Source organism: Lissotriton helveticus, chromosome 1_1 (genome assembly GCF_964261635.1).
Source record: "Lissotriton helveticus chromosome 1_1, aLisHel1.1, whole genome shotgun sequence".
NCBI classification, from domain to species: Eukaryota; Metazoa; Chordata; class Amphibia; order Caudata; family Salamandridae; genus Lissotriton; species Lissotriton helveticus.
The window spans coordinates 2,047,921,180-2,047,945,037 of NC_136057.1; positions in this window are offsets into that span (position 1 = coordinate 2,047,921,180).

Here is a 23,858-nt window from a genome sequence, read left to right on the forward strand (position 1 = left end):
CGAAACAAAGTCAAGTGGCGCTCCTGCGAGAGAAAAACCATGTCCATGTCAATGCGGAAGAGAGCCCCCAGGAACTTCAGGGATTGGGAGGGCACCAGGGAGGACTTCCTGTGGTTGATAAGGAACCCAAAGGAACCCAGCAGAAGACACACCTGGTCCACATCCGACAGAGCCTGTGAAAAAGAAGGAGAGACAATCAACCAGTCATCCAGGTATGGAAACACTAGCAATCCCCTGGAATGAAGGATACCCACCAGAGGGTCCAAGAGCTTGGTGAACACTCTGGGTACCAGTGAAAGGCTGAAAGGGAGCACCCGGGACTGATAGTGCAGGGCCCCCACAGCAAATCGGAGAAAACGCTGGTCCTCCGGGTGGACAGGAACGTGCAAATACGCATCCATCAGATCCAGGGATGCCAGGAAGCCCCCCAGCAGGACCGGAGGCAGGATGGACTGGAGCGTCACCATCTTGAACGGACGGTAGACAACGAATCGATTGACCCGCTTCAGATCCAAAACAGGACGAAGATCCGAAGTGTCTTTCTTTGAGACAAGAAAGAGGATTGAATAGCAACCCCTGTCCCTCTCCAGAGGAGGAACCTCCACAATAGCCCTCTTCTCCAACAGGAGCCACACACCTGCCAACAAAGCATCTCTGCGCAGAGGAAGACAGGCCAGGGGAATCTGAACAAAACCCGGAGGAGGAGGAGAGGAAAACTCGAGCCGGCAACCCTCTGAAACAGTCTGAATCGCCCAGGCATCCGGAACCGACAACCACTGGGTAAGGAAGGACTGGAGGCGACCATCAACTGGCAAAGGCAGACAGTCATTGAGAAGAGGAGGACGCGGGGGTGGCAGCACCGGCAGCGGCCCGGGGCTTGGCACCTCCAGGGGCCCCCCGGCCACGACCCCTGCCACGAAAGGGCTGAGAAGCGCCACGAGCAGGAGGCCCAAAAGCGCGACGGTAACCAAACCCACGACCCCGAGAAGGAGGGCGGATCAGAGCCACCAGCTTGCGGTTCTCAGCAGACTGCTTGACCATGCCCTCCAGCTGAGGACCGAACACCTTGGAACCTTCAAAGGGCAACTTAAGGAGGACCTACTTCTGGGAAGAGTCCGCCTTCCAGGAACGCATCCAAATATGACGATGGGCAGCAATGGAAGCTCCAGAAGCAGCCGCCGACCCCCCAAATTGTCGAAGGAAAGATCTGACAGGTAACGCACCTGCAACTCCATCAGAGACAGAAGAGGCGTGGCATCCTCGCCGTCGTGCAGCAGAACTGACAGGGACTGGAAATCCTTAAGGAGCGACTGAACCATATAGTTAGAATATGCAGTCGCCCGGACAGAAAAATTAGAAGCAGCATAGGAACGCTTCACCGCCCCTTCAACACGTTTATCCACAGCGTCTGCAGGAAGGGCGTCCTCAGAAACAACCAAACCCTGAGAGGAAAGGCCAGCCATCAAATTGTCAACTTTCACAGCCTGAGGGAACTCAGAAGCAAAACCCTCAAGAGGGTAACGCCTGGACAGGAAATGAGGAAAAGTAGATTTGTCCACCTCCTTCCATTCGTGAGACAGCACATTGCGCACCGCCCCATGTAAAGGAAAAGAGTCCGAGCAGGCTGGACATACTGCGTAAAAAAGTCACCCTCTACAACAGCATCCGCAGGAGGAGAGAAGCCCAAATTGGACCACACATGGGTGAACAGTTCAGCGAGCTCAGCACCCTGAACAAAACGACCACAGACACCCTCATCCTCATCAGGACCAAAGTCCTCCTCAGGCTCAGCCTGTGGATCCAAAGAAACACGAGGCACCTTTGGAGAAGGCCCAGCGGTGTCCCTCGCCTGGAAAGCTGCAGCCACAGCCTCATTAATCATCAGGCGCAGGGCACCCAGAGGGGCCGCAGAAGAAGAGGCGTCAGAAGCCATCGCGGAAGCACAAGTCCAAAAACACCCCAACAGGCACAAAACAAGGACAAAAAACCACACAGGAAGTACCCCATATATAGGCCGAGGACCCAAACACCTGTAGCAGTAAGAAAAAAATGGGCAGGCATAAAAGGCCCAGCCAGCAGCCAAAACGCCCCCTAATCGCACAAGAGCCACATCACCCACTCCACAAAAAGCCCCTGCCCGCTAATGCAGGGCGAAAAGGGACCTGAGACCCATCCAGGAATGACCGCTGGAGCACACCAACCTAAGCCCGGAGAGTAACGTTGAGAGCAATTAGCAGAAACGGCCGCTAACGTGAGCCGTTTGTAAAACAACAGCCCAAGACAGAGACGGCCGCTAACGCGAGCCACGTGCAATATAATAGCCCCAAAAAGGAGATAGCGCGGGGGAAATGGCAACACGAGAATCAAGGCGGCCGCTAAAGCACGCCGCCGCACACAAAAAAGGAAACATGAGGGAACTCACCATGAACACAGGCAGCCCCCGAACAGCACAGCCAGGAAACCCGGTCGTAGATCGGAGAAAAAAAAGAACAGGATAATTATTGGATGCACTTCCCCCTTTATAGTCACGTGATGGTGACATCATCCTAGGGGGAAGTGCAAACATCTCAGCTAGGTAGGGGTTTCTGTAGAGCACACTAGCTGCTCACATGTAAGGAATGGGACGGGGAGACAGGACGAGGAGGTAATGAGCTTATATTCAGAGTTCGTGTGAACCACTGTTTGCAATACTGTTGTCATTTAAATGGCTGTGTTCTCCACAATTTTTTCACACTAGTCTCAGAAATGGTGTACTATGGTCATTGCATCATGCAGATTTTCATACCGGCTGTTTATTTCACAGATATATTATAACACAAAGATTGCTGACCATTCATATAATACACATCACTAGAAGGACAAAGGTTGCATTACAGATTGGGATAGCTTACTCAGACTTACCTCACTGCGCTGTCTGAACCGCAAGTGAATGTACCACTGATTTCATTGTTGTGAGCTGTCTGGCTCATGAATGTATACATTGTTGCTTTCTTAATTAATTATTCAACGGCTTCAAATGAATGCATTTATATTGTAAATGCACTATCTTACCTTTGCATGAACATAAATGTAATTCAATTTTTAGATACTGAGGCGCAGATAAGTAGCATGTTTTGTTTATGAGTCACGGTATAAAATATTGGATGCTAAAACCAAATTTACACCCCACCTATGTTTCGATATAAGCCTTACATGTGTGCTGCAAATTAAACATGAAAAAGGTCAGTTTTCTCCATGAGCAAAGGACAATTGGTGATAATGAGTTCAGAACATGCAATTCTGCAGAATTGCCCGCTTATGAATTCACATCTCTTGATACCAAAACGTTTGGTTTGTGTAACATATTGGAATAGATAGATATAATTACGCTTAAAGTATAACTTAATACAGAGCTATTTTCAAATGGACATAGTTTGCTTTGTCGTGAAACAGCAGCAATCAAATAAACAAATACCACTTCTAAAGGAATTTACAACAGCATTGCAGAAGACAGGAACTGATGAAGCTGGAATGTGACCTGTGGTCACATTAAAAGCCTCCTACTATTCCATCAGGCTCTAAACACTAAGGCATCACTAACCTAATTATAAAGTAACACTGTCACTGTGTGACCTACCATGTGTGCGATGTGCTCTTTGAGAAAGAGTATAATGCAATAAGTCAAAGTAAGTTAACAAGTGGCCTAAGTAAGTTGATCCATTGCCCCTTGAAGTAAGCTGTAGCAGGCAGAAGCAAATTGTGAAGGACACACCAATAGACCAATGGAAGAAGAGATCTAAAAATGTTTTGTTTAAAAGCTATCACAGACATGGTGGACTGTTGACATCGGTTGGCTATCATCCTTGTAAAGACCGCGATTTTTAGTAAGGCACAATTTTCAACCTATCTCGCTACTATTCATGAGGTAAGCTTAGTTGTGACCCACTAGAAAATGGTGCTTTGCAAGCCAACCTATTAGTGCATAGGTCAGTTTGCAAAACACCACACTGCTCACAGTGGAAATTTGTCATTAGTATAATTTCTAAAATCACTCACTGAAATTTGACGATGCTTTGGACAGAAGAACTAAACAACGTTGTTTGCCACCTTACATGTTCTAAGAAATTTGATGAAGAACAGATTTTATTTGCTAACTCTAAGCTATTAGACATTAGAACTTTTTGAAGCATCTTGCATTGTTTCCTACTACAGCCATTAAATATTGTTTCTTGTGTATTTCTGAATTCTGCATTTGACAATGTTGACTTTAGTGAATAAACACTATATCAGACTAAACACTTCTCACACCGAAAAAGTGGCTGCAGGCAAAAAAAACTGATTTCGGATGTTTGCTAACTGCAACTCAAATTACATATCTCAATGTCTGGCAATTATAAATTACTTGGCTACCATGTTGGAATGTCAAGTCAGTGAAGGGTGGTAGCTAATAATAATCCAGACAACACTGTCTGCAATTTGCAAAATAAATTACTGTTGTTCCAGGTAAATGTTTTTACCTACAATCATGGTCAGTGGAATTATGTGGCAGGGAAGGACCAAATTATGTGGCAGGGAGGATCACATTATGTTGGAGGGAAAAGAAAAGTGTGTGGCATACTGTGCCATATTTTGTGGTAGTATAACTACATAATGTGGTCACTGCCTGTACTGACCTTGCCCTGGGAGGAACCGTCCAATTGGAACCTTGCTGATTGCTACTCTGCCATCTGCTGAGCCGGACGGAAACTCGCTTCGCGGGTCCCGCTTCGCGGATTTGAACAGCGGGAGCTAGCTCTAGGACACGGGATTGTGGTACTGAGTGGCTGAGGGGTGGGGTGGACTTGCAGCAGGGCTGCGAGCAGTGCCGCAGGTACTCCACCTCCCAGGAGTCCCTGCCTGACTAACTTACAGCACCTGGTCCGCTCTCCCTGCTTGCCCCGCCCCCTGACCACGAAGCTTCAAAAACCCCTCTTCCAGCAGCCGCGCTAGGACACTGCCTGTACTGACCTTGCCCTGGGATGAACCGTCTAATTGGAACCTTGCTGATTGCTACTCTGTCATCTGCTGAGCCGGACGGAAGCTCGCCGGTCCCGCTTTGTGGGTCCCGCTTTGCGGATTTGAACAGCGGGAGCTTGCTCTAGGACACGGGATTGTGGTACTGAGAGGCTGAGGCGTGGGGCGGACTTGCAGCAGGACTGCGAGCGGTGCCGCAAGGACTCCATCTCCCAGGAGTCTCTGCCTGACTAACTTACAGCACCTGGTCCGCTCTCCCTGCTTGCCCCGCCCCCTGACCACGAAGCTTCAAAAACCCCTCTTCCAGCAGCCGCGGTGGGACACTGCCTGTACTGACCTTGCCCTGGGAGGAACCGTCCAATTGGAACCTTGCTGATTTCTACTCTGCCATCTGCTGAGCCGGACGGAAGCTCGCCGGACCAGCTTCGCGGGTCCCGCTTCGCGGATTTGAACAGCGGGAGCTTGCTCTAGGACACGGGATTGTGGTACTGAGCGGCTGAGGCGTGGGGTGGACTTGCAGCAGGGCTGCGAGCGGTGCCGCAGGGACTCCATCTCCCAGGAGTCCCTGCCTGACTAACTTACAGCACCTGGTCCGCTCTCCCTGCTTGCCCCGATCCTGACCACGAAGCTTCAAAAACCCCTCTTCCAGCAGCCGCGGTGGGACACTGCCAGTACTGACCTTGCCCTGGGAGGAACCGTCCAATTGGAACCTTGCTGATTGCTATTCTGCCATCTGCTGAGCCGGACGGAAGCTCGCCTTCGCGGATTTGAACAGCGGGAGCTTGCTCTAGGACACGGGATTGTGGTACTGAGCGGCTGAGGCGTGGGGTGGACTTGCAGCAGGGCTGCAAGCGGTTCCGCAGGGACTCCATCTCCCAGGAGTCCCTGCCTGAATAACTTACAGAACCTGGTCCGCTCTCCCTGCTTGCTCCGCCCCCTGACCATTCTCCACCCCATATAGTAGGCACAGTTATCCGCTGCGCGGGAGCATCCCAGGAGAAGCCCGGGACAAGGGCGGGACCGTCTGGTACCGTCGGGGGCTGGCCAGGGCTGGGCTGGGCCATCCCCCTGATATTTTGGCTTCGGTAGTACGGTCAGTTAGTCAACTCCTGTTTACTGTTGATTGCTTGCTAATTGTGAATTTGTTTTTGGGCCCATTGCACATATTTGTTACTGGCTGTCTATGCTAATGTCTACTCGTTCTGGGAAGAGTTTGAGAGGGGGGGCCCTGGCTGTGTTACTGGTGCAATGGACCAGTTCATCACACGAGTTGTCACAGTCATCGAGAAGGAAATCGCCATGACAGAGCGGCGTATTTCTCAAGAATATCTCCCAAATAAACGGTCGTCTTTGGGTTCTGTGGCACTAGTCACCTCACCAATATGTGCTACCAACCCTGCTGAGAATGCTTCTCCCCTTTTAGATCATCCTAGGGTTGCTGCTTTAAGGGACAGCTTGGATAGGCTGGAGAGTAGGGCAGGTTTAACCCCACTTATCGAAGATAATGCTTCGGATTTACGGTCCAGCGAGACCTCCGTTCCTATGCTCCCTCTTAACATTTCTCCTAGTTATGAGGATTCACTCCCCCCACCAGTGATGGTACCGCTGGTAGCAAATAGACCTGTTGATTCTAAAAGGAAAAGAGCCACTAGCCCGCGCAAAGGTAGCCATCCCAAACCCTACAAGAAACTTAGGAGACTCGTTACCAGGGTGGGTGGGATCCACAAGGGTGCGGGATTGGGTGCAAGTTGTCTGCAGGGGGACATGGGGGGAGAGCCCTCTGGTGTTACAACAGAGAAGACACATGTCGATCCAACTACTGACTCTGCTGATTTCCCACCCCTTGAAACCCCCTTGATTGCTCAAATAAAGAAAATGTTGAAATCTTTGTTGACCCCGGTCCTAGAGAGTGTTAAAGGGCTGACCGAGCGATTGGATAGGTTTGAGCAAGTGACCCTGGACAACTTTTTTCCATAAAATCCCTCATTAAGCTACATTCTAGAATCAGGGAGGATTGACCAGGGGGGGAAACTGTTGCCCGGGCAGCCCCTATATCCTCACAGGGACCTCCATCTGCACTTGGAACGGCCAATGGGGTGGTAGTGGTAAATGCTCCTGCTGCACACGCTGTGGCTTCCGCTGGGGGTGCTCGGACGTCAGGATTGACCTCAGCGAATGCTACAGAACTCCCTAACACAACAAAGGCTAGTACTGTCCCTGTTAAGAAGCTCGTGCGGCCCGAGGTTTCTGGCATTAACAAAGGCCCCGAGCTAGCTCATCCAAGAAGAATTATTTCCAACCCTCCACCAGATATGCAGCTTGACACGCTCCCTCTTAAAAAGGCCCACAGAATACCACCTGTGAATTTACCCCCAGATTGTCAGCCCTATGTTGCCATCCTTACAAACGTACCATCCTTGAAGGATGACCAGCAAGTATCCTACCAAATGCTTAAAAATAAAACCATGCATTGGTTAAGGACACATAGACCTCTCCCTAGGGAACTAGATGGCCTGATTCTAGGTGTTAGAAGGGTAGGTTGGGTAGGCTACGGGCTCAAGCATTTTGAGGGAGAATGTGTTGTTGTAAATTTTAAGGATGTTAGGGTTGTCCAAACTATTTGTAATCAGAATTTGGGGATTGGGGGTGCAGGTATTGGTGTAGTAGATCTAACTTACTTCTACCCAAGATCCGTAGGAAATCAATACGGTACTAATTTGGGTGGGGGTGGGAGGTATAACTTTAACTGGTCTGAGAATCACTTTATCCCCTTGCCATATCAACAAGTTGCTTGGTCTGGGCCATTTGGGAGGACACCAGGACTTTGAAACGATACTTGCCCGGGGGTGTCTCCCTTGCTCCCGGGTCAAGGATATGTCCTGGAGCTTGACGCCCAGGGCCAAAGTAATGCCAATTCAACATTTTTACCAGCTGCATGTAGCCCCCTGGTTCAGGATTCCAACTTGGTTGCCGGGACCCCACAAGGAGTACGTGCCTCATGGCCATCACCTGAGAGGGGGGGGTATCCAGCCCTGAACCCCGCAGGGTCCCTGCTGTGGCAGATCCAGACCTAAGGATTCTCAGCTGGAACGTTGCGGGCATTTCTAGGAAGCTGGCTCTACCCGATTGGAGCACCCTTTTGGAAGGATACTCTATCTGCATCTTTCAAGAAACCTGGAGTAGGGAGCCTTGCCACAAGGTAGGCTATTCATCCTTTTTTGTACCAGCGGTGTCCCCCCCTTCGGGGAAGGGCCGCCCCTTAGGTGGCCTCCTCATATGGGTTGCCATCTCGCTTGGCTGCCAAGTTGCCCAGCATGCGACAAATTCACCCGATCTACTTAGTATATCTATTAAGGGACCGAGGAGAGGGCTGATCCTGGACATTATTAATATCTACGCCAGGGGCACGAAGGGGGACTCGCAATCACCCACAGTACTAGGGTTGGAATCCTTGCTTAGGCGGTGTCCTATTAGATCTTATGTCCTGGTCGCGGGGGACCTAAACTGCACGTTTGAGCCCCTCGGGATGGAGGATATATTAGGAACCACCGATGAAGATACTAGGAGAGGGATACCAGTTCTAACTATACCTCCCATCAGGAGCTGGTATCAAGTGGTGGTCCAAAATAATTCCCTGAACTTGGAATTTGGCCTCAGGGCTGTTAATGGAAGGTCGACGTCAGATTCTTCTGGAGCCCATACCTATAATAGGGCTAACCATACGTCAAGGATAGACTATATGCTCCTTGACGTAAAGCTTTGGAGCTTCATGTGGGATATGGAGGTTTCTCCCAACAGTTGAGAGTGATCACAATCTCCTCTCTCTTGACCTCCTTCCCCTGTGGGTCGGGAACCAGGGGTTGCATATGTCTTGTATAACATCTACCCCCCTGGAAGTACATCCCTCCAATTGCAGTAGACGGTTGAAGTGGAGCAAGCTTATTGTAGATGAAGAGAAAGTGCTAGCTATTGGGGCACTTTTAAATTCAGCTCAGTCTAAACTGGACTCGTGAATTCCTTCGTCTGGGGAAGTCTCCGTGCTTTTTTGTGATACAACCAAGGCCTTGAGCGACCTTTTCATTCTCCCAAGCAAGGCCTCTGGACCTGGCAAGTGTAAGAAGTTGTCCAAACTACCGGGTTGGTTCACTAAACAGTGTAGGGGGAAGAAAAACGCCCTGATAGGTGCTGTCAAAAGTAAATCCCAGGTTGCAATTAGGCTGGCCAGGAAAGAGTACACCCAGACAATTATTGCAGCAAAGAAAGAATGGGAGGACGGGTTCTGGGCGGATCTGATGGAAGCAAGTATGGGTAGGGATGCCAGAGGTTTTTGGAATCCTATTAGATCAAGGGATAGGCCAGACAGCACCCTGATGATGTGCAACATCCCAGCCCAGAATTGGTTTAACCATTTTCTGTCCCTCTATACCCCTACTGAGGTGGCTCCCCACACCGCCTTTTCCCTAACTGACTGTATGGGGGATATTGAGGGTGCTCCCTTTACTGCCAGAGAGGTGGAAGATGTAATTGAAACATTGGTGCCCCTAAAAGCAGCTGGGCCTGACGGGATCCCGGGTGACCTGTTACGTGCAAACCCCAAGGAGTGGGGGAAGCTTGTTTCGTCACTGCTCAACGCTATCAATAGCGGTGCGCCTGTACCTGAATCCTGGAAGGGGCGGAGGTTGTCCCAATATTCAAAAAGGGGTTTCGGGACAACCCCGCCAACTACAGGCCCATAAGTCTCATCGACTCATCACAAAAAGTGGCAGGGAAGGTGATTTTGGGCAGGGTGCTCCAGTGGGTAGACGACAATAACATCTTGTCGGACTTCCAAGCTGGATTTCGCCCTGGAACTGGGACCATCGAATAGGCCTTTCGACTGGCTCTCTTGTATTGGAAGGTGGTGGTGCTGGGCAAAGGCAGTCTGTATTTGGTCTTTATAGACCTTAAGACTGCCTTTGACCTGGTACCAAGGGAGGAGTTGTGGAAGGTCCTGATAGATCTGGGGCTGCCTCCGTACATTTTATCCCTCCTTGTGAGACTTCACACCGGTAATTTTGCGCAGGTGCGATGGGGCATGAATGGTGAAAAAACTGATAGGATCCCTGTGGGAAGGGGCGTCCGCCAGGGATGTGTGCTAGCTCCCACTCTGTTCTCTCTTTACGTGAACGGAGTGGTTGAGCATTTGTCAAGAAATCCCTCGGATGCTCCCTCCCTGGCGGGCAAACAGATCCCAACACTGCTCTTTGCTGATGATACTCTTCTCATCTCAAAGACCCCCATGGGCCTCCAGAGCCTCCTGAATAGCTTTCAGGAGTTCTGCTCATTAAGGGGATTAGTAATCAATACTGACAAAACCAAGTATTTGATCATGAATCCGCCTAAAAAACCTGGGCGTCCCCCGGCTTTGAATTCTGTCCCATTGGAGAGGGTATCCGAGTTCGACTATCTGGGTATCCGCCTTAACGACTCTTTGAGCTGGAATCCACATATCCAAAATATGCTCCTTAGTCATAAGAGGGCGGGCGGTGTATTACTCAAGGAGCAACGCTCCTTCACAAGTAAACCTATCGCCCCAGTTGTGGAGATATACAAAGCCAGAGGGGTCAGTGCTGCCTTGTACGGGGCGGAGTTGTGGGGCACATGCAACCTGGATGCATTAGCAAAATCGGAGAGCACATTTTTGAAAGATCTGATGGCTCTCCCGCTGAGTACTCCTACAGTACCCGTGCTATTGGACCTAGGTTGCAGATCGATTAAGGACCAAGCCCAACTCCGTCCTTTGCTTCTTTGGGCTCGGTTGTGGCGGGTGCCCGAATTAGCCTCCTATGCAGAGGCGCGATCAGAGGTTATGGCCAAGGAAGGGTGGTCCAGGATCAAATGGTTGAGGGATGTAAAATGGCTATTAATGGAGATAGGGCTTGGTGATGCGTGGGCATCGAGATCTGCCCCACCTAAAGCCATAATAAAGAAATTGTATTGGCAATGGGTCTCTTCTAAACTACTTTCAGACCCGCGTCATTGTAATTCCACTGCAGCCTTTGTGAGGATTAAAGATGTGGTGGCTTATGAACCTTATCTAGATATGATCTCCATCCCTCTAGACCGGGCTTTGTATTTTACGTTCAGAGTGGGAACTCTACCAGTAGGTGAACTAGTTGCCCGATGGAAATCCTCCTATCAGCTTTCCCCCTTTTGTGCTCGTTGTCCCTCCTGAGTAGAGTCGGTAGCCCACATTCTTTTCGAATGTCCGGATTACTGTGCCCCAAGGAGGCGCTGGCTCAAACTCTTATGCAGACTTTTAGGCACCCGCCAACATACAGTGGCCCTACGCATTCTAACGTCCGACACATCCGCTTTGGTTGTTTGCGGTGTCTCAACATTTTTAAAGTGGTCATGGTTGATTCGTGCACGAAGGCTGTCCTTGTCAATTTAATTCTTGTTTTAACTGTTTTTAACATTTCATTCCCCTTTCTTCCCCCTCTGTGTAATTAGGAAGTGATTGTTTTAACTGTTGTCTTTTATAATCGTTGTACAAGCTTTTATGATATTTTTTATATATCAAAATAAAGCCTATCAATCAATCAATACATAATGTGGTCATTGTTTTACTTGTAACACTGTCAGGGCAAAGGTATCACCCCATTAGTTTCGGTTTAACACCCTCATACAGTAATAAGCAACTGAAAGCTAATCAGTCAGCATTTGCATAGGGTCTCCCATTTGATGGCAAACACAGGTCACAGAAAATTTAGTGACCTTTGATCCGCTTGAGATTAAACTTTTTTTTGTTAAAATGTGAAGATTAGGAGCAGGTGATTGATTATGTTGCAAAATCTGCAAATTGATAACTATTCAAAGAACACCACGCAATAGGATCACATAATTCCAGTGGCCCTGCCTACAATCATTTGTGAGCATCCCATTGTATGATGTAAACCAAAAGGTACAGACACTGAGCACATTCCAAGAGACTATTTCAGGCATAAATTCTAAAATAGTGATTGTCTGTTTCCAACCAGTGGTACATACACCTCCAAGCTGTACATAACTTTTTTGACATGACGTATTAATGGGGATTGTATCCTAACATGCAGTGAAAGCATTTTACATATAGCTAAACAAATGTCCTTGATGAATTTATAGACCCAGTCCTACATATTGGGTGATCACATACACAAATATTTTCTTGACAGTGTAAAAAGAATATGAGGAATTTATAGACCCGGGCCTGTGTTTCGCGGAGTCACATACAATAATATGTTTCTTAGCAGTGTAAGAAAAATATCAGAAATGAAGAAGTATAAAAAAAAATCTCTTTTGGTTAAACTCCTTTATGGAGTGCAGTTACCTCAGTTTTCATTGGCTACCAGTACAGAAAAGACATAAATCCTCAGGAGATATCAGATCCCAGAAAGAGTTTTCTCAAATGGAAGTTCTGCCATAGTAGTGACCTAGGTGCCTCTAAGTACACTTGATGACATCTTCAGTTCCTTAAAATAATAAAAACCCTCTGATTTATAAAGGTATCTTACATTATTGAGTAAGTGTACACTTTGGAGTAAGTTTACTATTTTTCGTTATTCAAACACTGCACGTTCTTAGTAAATTACAGATTTGCAGTAACTTATACTTTTGTTTTCATCCAGCACTAACCATGGCCAACCACTCGTAATGCAACTCCATATCACAAAAATGAATGGAAGTAAGGACGTAAAATAAAACCCCATAGGAAATAATGTTACATTAAATACATTACTCAAAATAGCTCAAAATATGAATAAATAAAAATGTCTGTTTAGAAGTATACAAAAGAGTACATATTTAATATTTAATTGTAAAATGTTTAATAACCTATTTTGATTTTCAAAAATATTGTAGCATCATATTTATTGTTACTTTATATTTCATATTCAAAATAGATAATGTAATGTTTTATAATTAAATAAATAATATGTGTTCCATTTATTTTTGTAACGTTAATACATATGTTTTTGCATTTTAAGTGATTTAATTTTATTTAACATTATTTCCTTTGAGGTTTTATTTTAAATCTCTGCCTGAATTAGTTTCTATGGGAAGATGTTGCAGTACCAGTGGTTGGCCATGGGTTGTTGTACTAGATTTATTACTAGCCTGAATGAAATGTTAAGTAGGCCGGAATATTTAGAGTAATATCAGTCATTTTCCATTACACTTTGAATTTGAAGTTACTGAAAAGTATTTGATTGTGCCTGTGTGCCTAATTGTGAGTAATTTTGCACAAAATACATATCAGAGGAGCACAGGAAAAATTAACTTAGCATGCAGCTGCTGCAATTCATAGTCATTGCACTTACCACTATTTTCTTGACACAAAATGAATTCGCTGGTCCATTTTGGATTCAAGGGTTCTATGTCCACTAAGATTATAGCGGTAAATGCTGGGTTACGATCCTTGCGTCATTCTGCGCAATCTTGCATGATTTTGCGTAACTACGTTAAAGCAAGATATTTTACTTACATCCAACTCAAGTTACTACAAAAGTACTATAAAAGTGCAGTGTTGAATACCAATAAGTAGTAAGCTTACTCAAAAGTGCAAACTTGCTCAAAAGTGCAATTTGGGAATCAGGCCATCTGTATTTTGGCCAAATATCAAGTGAAAGCTGCATCAACTATGATGAGAATATTCAGTCAACAATGATGCTACTTCATTAGTTTGTTGCTGTTGGACCTGTCAGCCTTAGGGTGTTCGTCCCCTACCTTTTTGCCCTTTTGCCTCCCAATTTTACCTTACCTTTTGTCGGACTTAGGACTCTGGGCGCCTCACCACTGCTAAACAGTGCTGAGGTGCAGGTACTCTCCCCTAAAACCTTTTGAGGCTGGCATATCTGCCACAAGACACTGCTACCGCAGTAAGGCTTAATCCTCCATAGGCTAACATTGGGATCCTCCCCGTATGGGATAACTTCTGACAGGGACCTAATAAGTCTGTCATGTTTGGTCTTGTTGGACTTGGGGCGGGGAACCCTTTCCAATGATATGTAGGGTTTGGGCATTACTACGCTAGGGATCCCACTTTTGTAAAGGGGACCTTTTCCTGCCTACACTTAGATTAGGCTCTGCAGACTCCCCCCTCCCCTCTGCATACTGATAGCCTCCCTGGGTTGAGAGGTGGGAGTGGTGATTCACACCTTCTTCCCTGGGATGAGCCGTGATGGGCTGCCCACTGTAGCCTTAACGGCCTGTCTCTCGTCACTGTGACAGCTAGATCAGGGAAGGCAGGGAACATACGAGAACTCCCTGGACTCTTCCAGAAGCCCCTGCCCCCAGACCCTTCTAGAGACTTCCACCACTTTCTAGCCCCTGGACTGTAGAATATATGAGGGAGGGTCCTGGCCTCACATTCTTGTTACACTGCCGGACCTGGAAGAATCCCTGCTGGAATGAGGACTGCTGCGCAAGAGGATTGCCACCGGGAAGGAGGCTGACTGCTCCAGCCGCCTAGGCCGCTGACATCACCGCCGTGCCGGGCTGGGATTGGCCCCGGCTCCCAGGGATTCCCTCAGCGTCATCGGAGGGCCGTGCTGCGATTGGTCCCAGCTGCCAGAGACTGCAGCGTCACCGGGAGAGCCGCGCACGGATTGGTTCCAGCCGAGCAGTTGTCCAGCAACAGGGAGCATTGGCCAAGAGGATCGTCTTGCAAGTGGATCCCCGTCATCCCGGTGAGTCTCGCAGGCGAATGTGACTGGCTTTGGGGCATTTTAAAAGTACCGCCGGTAGCGGCTGAACAGTAACCACCTGTCTGTGAGCCAGAGACTGGGCAAACCGATAAGGGGATTGATTGTGCCCTTCTGCAAGCGAACGAATGGGACATTCTGGTGACTGTGAGCCCCGCTCCTGGTGACACGACTGTATCGGGGCCCATTAACTGCGCATCTTTTGCCCCCCATAGTCCAACACATCCGTCCATCGAGACGATCAGGGGGAAGGGACTGGCATTTTTTTCCTGGCCCTAATGTTTTACACCGGAGGGACAGCCGTCCCAAAGATATTTGACTGATACCTGGCATTTTCTACATGGAGAGTCTTATTAGTTTTGAACCCTGCACAATTTCTAGATGAGGATAACTTTATTCTCTTTATACGTCACTGGATTTGCCTGATTGTGGATCTTGTTTGGAAACTGGACTCATTGTATTATTGATCTTGCCTGGAAACCCGATCCCTTTCCATTATTGATTTTGCCTGGAGCTGGATTTACCTGCTTTTGAATCCTGCATGATTTTTAGATAAAGAGATTCTTATTTTTACATAATATTGGTGTGGTGTTCCTTTTGTGAGTGTTTTTACTGCATCATCGTTGTTGTGTGTTGCACAAATACTTTACACATTGCCTCTGGAGTTATGCCTTTACTGCTCTGTGCCAAGCTACCAGGTCGGAAGCGGTGGTCCCTACTTGGACTAGGGTGCATACCCCTGCCAACTAGAGACCCCGGTTATAACAATTGCACATTATTTTATGTAATTGAGTTTTTCAAGTTTTGAGATGTCTTCTATCTAATACTATTCTTTCTTTAGGGCAGGTTAAAAAGATATTTAGATTTTTCCAATAAGCAGATTAATTCAGATATTGAAATACATTGCTATGCTTAAGATACTAAGGAACTCATAATGACTTTCCCATTAAATTCCAGTATGTGTGGTAACTCATGTTACCAAGCATACTGAAATTATGAGTGTTGTAGTGAACACCACACTTTTATCCAACTAAATTTTTGCAGAAGGAGGTCATGGATACAGTTGCTCCAGATGAAAGGAGGTAGGGTTCACTTCATGAATGTCTTCTTGGTCTAGAAAGGCTTCGCATATTATCATGCTGATAGACTTAAAGAATTAGTTCACCAGAACTACAAATTACAGTATAGAATCCTGTCAGATTGACATTCAGGTGGATCATGCTGTTGAATTCAATTTTCTTACATTCTTATCCTCTCACTTGCAGCATTTGCAAAGTTGACTGAATGTGCTGTACACTACATGCTGCTTTTGTTTGGCTTTACAGCTGAAAAAAACAAAGATTAAGATGTTACCTTCTTTAGTAGGAAGATGACATGTCAAAGAGACTATTGTTTCCTTTTATTGAGACAAGCCTTCCTGATTAAACCGTTAAACCATTCATTACTTCCTTATTCTGTCTTAGTCCTTGAAATCCAAACAAAGTTTTCAAGCTGAAGTCAGCTCATTGCGCTCTGAAAAGGCCCAATGAGTTAAAAAGCAATGTCAGGTCTGTTATAAATCTTCATCCCACAGATCTTGGCAGAGATATCAAATGTTGTGACCAAAAGTATGTGAAGCTAAATCTTTCACAATGAATCTTTGCTGGAAATTGTTTATTGGATAAGCACCATGGCCCTGATTATGAGTCTATCAGTGATTTCTGACCCCTATGCAAACTCTGGTACAGGGTTTGGGTGGTCTTCTGCTCCCTCAGTGTTTACTGAGTGCATTAAATACCTCACCGATCATTTCATTTTGGCAGGTCAAACGTTGTGAAATTTAGCAGAGGAAAACTGTACATTATTTATCTGAACATGGAGATTTTGGTGCTATAGGTGTATATCTAGTGATACATATCACTTACATTGCCTAAGCTTCTCTACCACACCACAGTGTCAGTCTAGAACTCATACTGTTTTCAGACCTGGCGTGTGTTAAGTGGTGTTATTTCTACCAGGTGTGCAGCTAACTGGGTGTCTCAATGATTGAATGGATGTTTTCTGTACGGCTTATTTGTCTCCAAATCAACTTTCACTTAGAACCTTTTATGAAGCATTAATGGGTTTGGCTTAGCATCCCACTTCTAGCATGGTTTACAATTGACTCAACCGCTTTGTCTGTTTTTTTCACTCCCTAGAATTCAACTTCAGTATGCATGAAGTGTCCTTCTTTTGCTTTGTCGGCAAATGTTCCAAGAAACTACTTCTCTTTCAGATCCCTCTCCTTAGTGACAGTTATTTTAAAATAAATTGGAGCAGTATCAGTCATGATTGATCATCCTCTGTCTATTTAGTAGTTATCTGCAATTTGCACACCGTGCCACCTCAGTTCAGAGACGGCCATAAGCAATTCAGTCTTGACCCTTCTCCAATGGAAACAGACCAGCCGTACTGCCAGAACTTCTCCTCCCTGCACTGGAAAACAAGACCAGTTTCTTAGTTGGGAACAGGCAAATTATGATGCAGAAAGCACAAAACCCCTGGTGCCAATATTTAGGAGTAGCAATGGATGTGATTTTTTTAAGACATACGGTAATAATTTACTCTTTCATATCCCTGCTATAAAGAATGTTTCCCAACAGTACAAAAATAGAAGGATACCGATAAATTAGGGAGATTATGCTGGCATAGCATAGTTTAGTGTACAGGTTCGCTAGCCAATATTCTAGTGTGTAGTGATTTTCTTGAAAACCCCAAAACATAACTATATGAACTTAAATGTATAAGCTCTGCATGGTAACGAATAGAGTGAGATAATGCAGTTACCCTTGATGAAAGTTTTAACAATCCGACTGTTCACTAATGACATTAAGTTGCTCTTCAACCTGCAAGCACTAGCATGAGTTTGCCATGTGCACCATGTACCTCCGGAGATTAAATCCCTGAGGTGGATTAAAAAAGAATGTTACAAATCCACAACATTACATCCAGTTTTCTTCATATTTGTTTTCAAGCCTTTCCATTTGCATAGATTGATTCATAGAATTCATAGTTAGACTGTGTTCTTAAGCCACAAACATAGCAAATCCAGTCTCATAATTTATTTTCCATTATAAGTTTTCATGTATTTAGGCTAATTAAAAGTTATTCTTGGAGTAAAATAATGTGTTGTGCGCAAGGAACTCTTTTTCACCATTTACATGTAAAGTTTATTTGTATCAGAGGCTAATACATGTGAACAATACTTCACTGTTATTGTGGAGCATTTAGCAACCAATTCTATACAGGCAGGTTATTATAGCAAAGCAGATAAGAGGAACAATGTACTTACTATTAACATGGAGAAGCAGCCACCCCTGAATCTGGCATGAACGTTCCCTCAGTCAGCACTGTAGCATTTTTGTCCCTCTCCTAGACTGGTTTGCTGGACAAGAGCTATATCTATGAACACAACTAGATGATGGACGGAGCGCTGAAACCTTTCAGACACACACCCCCAGTCACAGATCTGAGTTGAATTCATCATCATTCTTTAGCTCACTTCTCCTCTCCAGTACAGACCCAACCATATGCAAATCAGTCATGTCCTGTGCCTCATGGGAACAGTCCAGACCAAACTGCTTAACCAGGTCTTCCCTGGACTGGAAACAAGCATCCTGTGACCGGTTTCTTGCTAACACCCCTCATCAGCCAGGCTAGCTTGAATCCAGTGGTAAATGGAACAGTCCAGACCAAATTGCTAAAACGATATAAAGCTAAGAGCTATATCTCCACCAGGTCCTCCATTAGCCGCTCACTGATGACTTAACAATCTCTATTTGTGTGCCTTGTGCATACCGGCTGAGGAAGATAGTTGTGGAGTTTAGAATTCAGAACCTGCAGGAGCTTCCCAGAACTTTTCTGCTGGGCAGCGCGCACATCTGTCTTCTTCTCCCATTGGTAGGCTACACGTAGGAAGACACTGTAATTTGATCAAAACCATCTGCTAGAGTTACAACACCTTCATCACTTTCACTCATAAGTTTTCATCAAGGAGTATTGCCACCACATATCTGGTGTCAACTACCTTCCACCACTGGAACAAATTGAACTTTGACCCTCACCTATTTAGCCACCACCTAGTCAACTAATGTATGTTTAGTATTTATTCAAGTGGCTGTAAAAAGCTTTTGGCATGCAGATCTGTCTCAAAATATATACACGTTCTAAATAGTACCGCAAGTGATGGCATCAGTAATATCATCAGTGATGTCATTTTGAGATGTCATCAGTGATCTCATCATCATCAGACTTTATGCTCATTTTTCAATGCATAAATGTTTTAACAAATAGGATTAATTAGTAAATATTATACTACCAGTTCTTGTTAAAATATCATATACAACAGTACTGAAAGAAAGCTCATCTGAATCAACATATTACAACATTTCACAATCAGAGTCGAGCATCAATCGCAATAGAAACTCTCAAATAACATTTGATTCCTCAATTCATAAAATGAAATAGGGCCTTCCCATTCAATAAATCTTCATAAAATACATATGCCTTAATACATAAAAATAAAATTAGATTTAAAAACAGTTCATGTTTAAAATATATTTAAATTCCCCACATCACATATCCTTTATCAATCACCTACATTTTAAGGCAGCCCACAAAAATGATGCCACCGAAAACCACACATAATGGTCAACTAACTGTTGAATATAATAAAGTCCTAGATGACATTGTATAAAGTTATATTTTCGGATCAGGGGCACAATAGAAGTTTTCCATTGAGGCAAATAAAAAGTACAACAAATAAAAGATACAAATTAATCTGTGCAGACCTTCTGTCACAGGAGCATGGGGCAGAGCACTTACTGTATGTGTATTAGCCAGAAAAGCAAGCATAAGTGGAATCATATTTAAATGAAAATGTATCAAAATAACACAATGCTGAGAACTTAATACAAATGACAAATAAGACTTAGTGCAAGGTTTAACAGGTTTAACAGGGAGAGTCATATGATATGAAATTGCAGAACTTTTGTGTTTGTTGCAAACCCACCTGTCCCTAGCGACTTTAGCTAAAAGCTGCTTTTTAAGCTTTGTCCTGGGAAAGCTAGCAGATGTAGAAGGGGGTTCAAATAATACTGTACGTCCCAAGGTTGCAAAAGTAGAACTGTAATAATTCAGCCAGGGAATCTAGTGAAATCCAATTTTAAACAATCACTGAGCACAGTCTGATTTAAATTGACAGAGTCAGGTTTTCATATTAAATGTCATAAAAGCAATGCTGGCAGTCAGATATTATCCTCGATATATTGAAAACTCAGCTTGTTGTGACAAATAAAATTAGCACAACTAGAGGGCAGTTATAGAATTCTTTTAAAAAAAGAGTCCTCCACACATTGCGGCGGAGGGATTTCCATCACTCCTCAAAATGGTTAGTATATATGTTTTAACACCCATGAACACTTTAAAACACTTAAACTCACTTGATGATGTTATCACTGATGTCATCATTGATGTCATTTGAGATGTTATCAGTGATGTCACTGACCATGTCATGAGTAATTATAATATGTGAGGTCCTAAGCAGTGTGTGGCTGGGGCATAAGTTGTAGTTAGCCCAGGTAATTATAACAGCTGAATTTCTATGGTTTTGTATGAGAGAAATCTGAGCCTTACTATAACGTCCCTATAATCTTCCTTTTTTTCAGTGAATTTCTAAGTTTAAAAAAAATTATTCCTTAACTATAATGTCCCTGTAACCTTTGTTTTTTTCAGTGAAATTCTAAGTTTTTTTATCTTCTATTTGCTAACTATAACATTCCTGTAACGTTTTGTTTTTGCAGTGAATTTCAAAGGTTTTTCAAATTGCATCTCAAAAATATTATGTCATTCCAATGTTTACTTTTTTCATCAATTTGTTGGATTTCTTTTTAATACTAATTTCATTGTAAATGAATTTAAAAAAAATAAATGTAAGTTTTTTTTCTACTGTTGATATTCTTTTTTACAAATAAATATTTAATACATTTTACAATCTAAAAATCACATATGTACTTAGTGTAAAGTAAAAGAAGTTTCTAAAAAACACTCAAACCTTGACTTCTGATTGGATTCATTAGGACCTCCCCTTTCCACATGGAAAACCACAACCAAAGGCAGTTACTTCTCCCGTGAAGCCTCTCAAAGGAGGATTGAGAAGCAGCATGGCTGTGCTTTTAGACAGTGGATGATGCTATATCCAAGATGAGTATCCACAACCTCTTTACAAAGAAAAAGAAGGCACACCACCTCACACAAACGAAAATGATGTGTGGAAGCACTTGACTGTACCTTCTGGGAAAAAGAAGGTATAGGCAAAATAAGCCAAGTGTACGATTTGTGGCAAGCAGTTATCCAGAGGCACTGCAAATATTCGCATGGGGGCAAGTGAAAACAATTTACCACCAGATGATGTGAGAGAAAGCAGGTGCAACAGTACAGACAGCGTCTGCAGCAGCCTTGGAAGAACCATCTATAGCTGCACTCCTTACTATACCAGCTGCCTGGGAGGAATTAATTGACATGGTTACTCACTGTGTGAAATGCCTCATGCTTGTCTCTGTAAAATGACTGACTCTACTGGTGTGAGAATGGGTGTTTTAGTATGTACATAAATGTATGCCTAGCTTGTTAGTGTATGCATTATTGAGTACCTGAGTGTGTTAGTGTATGCATAAGTATGTGCCTCGTTGTGTTGGCATATGTATCAGTGTATGCCTGAGTGTGTTACTGGATGCATTACTGTTTGGCTGGGTGTGTCAGTGTCTGCATTGCTGTATGTTTGGGTTTTTTCAGGTCTGCATTGGTATGTCCCTGAGTGTGTCAGTGTATGCATCAGTGTATGCCTGGGTGTGTTGTTGGGTACATTAATGTTTGGCTAGCTGTTTCGGTGTCTGCTTAGCTGAATGCCTGTGTATGTCAATGTCTATATAGCTATGTCCTTTGGTGTGTTATTGAATGCATCAATGTATGTCTGAGTGTGTTGTCAGATGCATTCATGTTTGGCTGACTGTGTCAGTGCCTGTGTTGCAGTATGCCTGAGTGTGTCAGTGTCTATATTGCTATGTCCCTCAGTATGTCAGTGTTTACATCAGTGTATGCCTGCATGTGGTATTAGATGTAATAGTTTTTGGATTGGTGTGTCGGTGTCTGCATTGCTATATACCTGGGTGTTTTAGTGTTTGCATTGGTAAGTCTCTGGGTGTGTCAGTGTATGCATGAGTGTGTGTCTGGATGTCTTATTTGATGCATTTGTGTTTGGATGGGTGTGTCGGTGTCTGCATTGTTGTATGCATGGGTGTGACAGCATGTGCATCAGTGTGCCTGGGTGTGCTATTAGACACATTACTGTTTGGCTACGTGGGTCAGTGTCTGCATTGTTGTATACCTGAATGTGTTAGTGTCTGCATTGAAACATCCCTGGGTATGTTAGTGTGTGCATCAGTGTGAGTCTGGGTGTGTTTTGGAATAGATTCCTGTTTGGCCGAATATGTCAGTGGCTGTATCAATATGTAGTTGGGTGTGTCAGTGACTGTATCAATATGTGTCTATGTGTGGCAGTGACTTTCAGTGTGAGCTTGTGTCTGTTAGTACATTTGTCTGTGTGTAGCTGGGTGTGTGAGATGCTGTACGTATTTGTGCCTAGTGTGTTAGTAACTGACGAAACCTGTCCTTGGGTGTGCATCCTCAAAATCTAAAGGTATGTACCAGCACTGCAAGAATTAATTAGTAAAGTACTTTACCTCAATATATGGTGCCAATGATCTGCATTAAATGAAAAAAAACTTAAATATGTATTTGTTTTACAATTAATATAATTACAAAAATAACTTCTAAGAAATAACTTGACATTTCTCATACTGTAAAGGTATTTATTAATATAAACAAGCATTAAATGATCCCCTTTCTACTGTTCTCATCTTCTTTACACACACAGCAAATTATGTACTTTAAAGGAGACATCATAGAACAGTGGGGAAAAACATTGATAAAGATTGTAGAAATCAAATCAAACCTGCACACTATCTCATTGCAATTAAGGAGCACTGTGGATTGTACTCACTACAAATAAACAAATAAATATAATACAACTCATTTAACAATGTTTAACCATTACTATTTACAAATAGAGTTTTCCACACATTCTTTTCAATGAAATGAAATGATTACGCACTTGTATAGTGCACGACTACCCGTAGGCATCTCGGCGCTTGTACGAATACCGCCGAGGAACACTTCCTGGCCTTTCCCTGTGAGAAGCCCACTCCTGGGCACCCCCAAGGTGAATTCAGGCATCCTCAGTGTTGTTGGGGCCGTTGTAGAGATTAAGCAAGCTATTGCCCAGAGGTGCAGAGTGGGACTCATGATTAGAATAGGCACCGAGGCGAGAATTATCAGGTCTGAGGAAATTGAGCCCGAGACCCGCCGAGGCGGGAATTGAACCCTGGTCCCGGCCAGACTACTGCATTAGGGTCTGCTGCTCTAACCATTGAGCCACACTTCTCTACTCTATGCATGTGTATCTCTACAATCGCACAAAAGAAAGTGATGTTTGGAAGCACTTTACTATACCTTCTGGGTAACAGCTAAATATGTGCAATGTAATATTTGCGGCATTCAGTTACCCAGCAGTACTGCCAAGAAGTATTCACATGAGACAAGTACCAATTGGAAGTACTTAAAAGCAATGCGTGAGAGTGTGTACAACTGAATGATGCACAAGAGCTAGGCCCAACAGAATATCTCACCTTTAGTGCACCTTTGGGAGAATGTTCATCCGCTGCGGTTACCAGAATACCAGCAGCTGTGATTATTTCAGTCAGATGATTACTCACTATGTGAAATGCCTCAAGATTTCTGCTGTACAAATGTCATATTTGGCTCCATTTTCCCATCTACTGTATCTGTGTGAATGACTGTAAAGGTTTGTGAGTACATGCATGGGTATCTGTATGGGTGTGTTTGTGACCCTTACATTAACTAAATATTTTATATATAATTAATTTTACAAGTATATTTGTTACCATATTACAATAAAATGTAAACCAAAAAAATTAACACACATAACATAACTCCTTGAACTATTTACAAATATAGAAATACTCTAAAACTTGAAATTTTAAAACAAAAAGT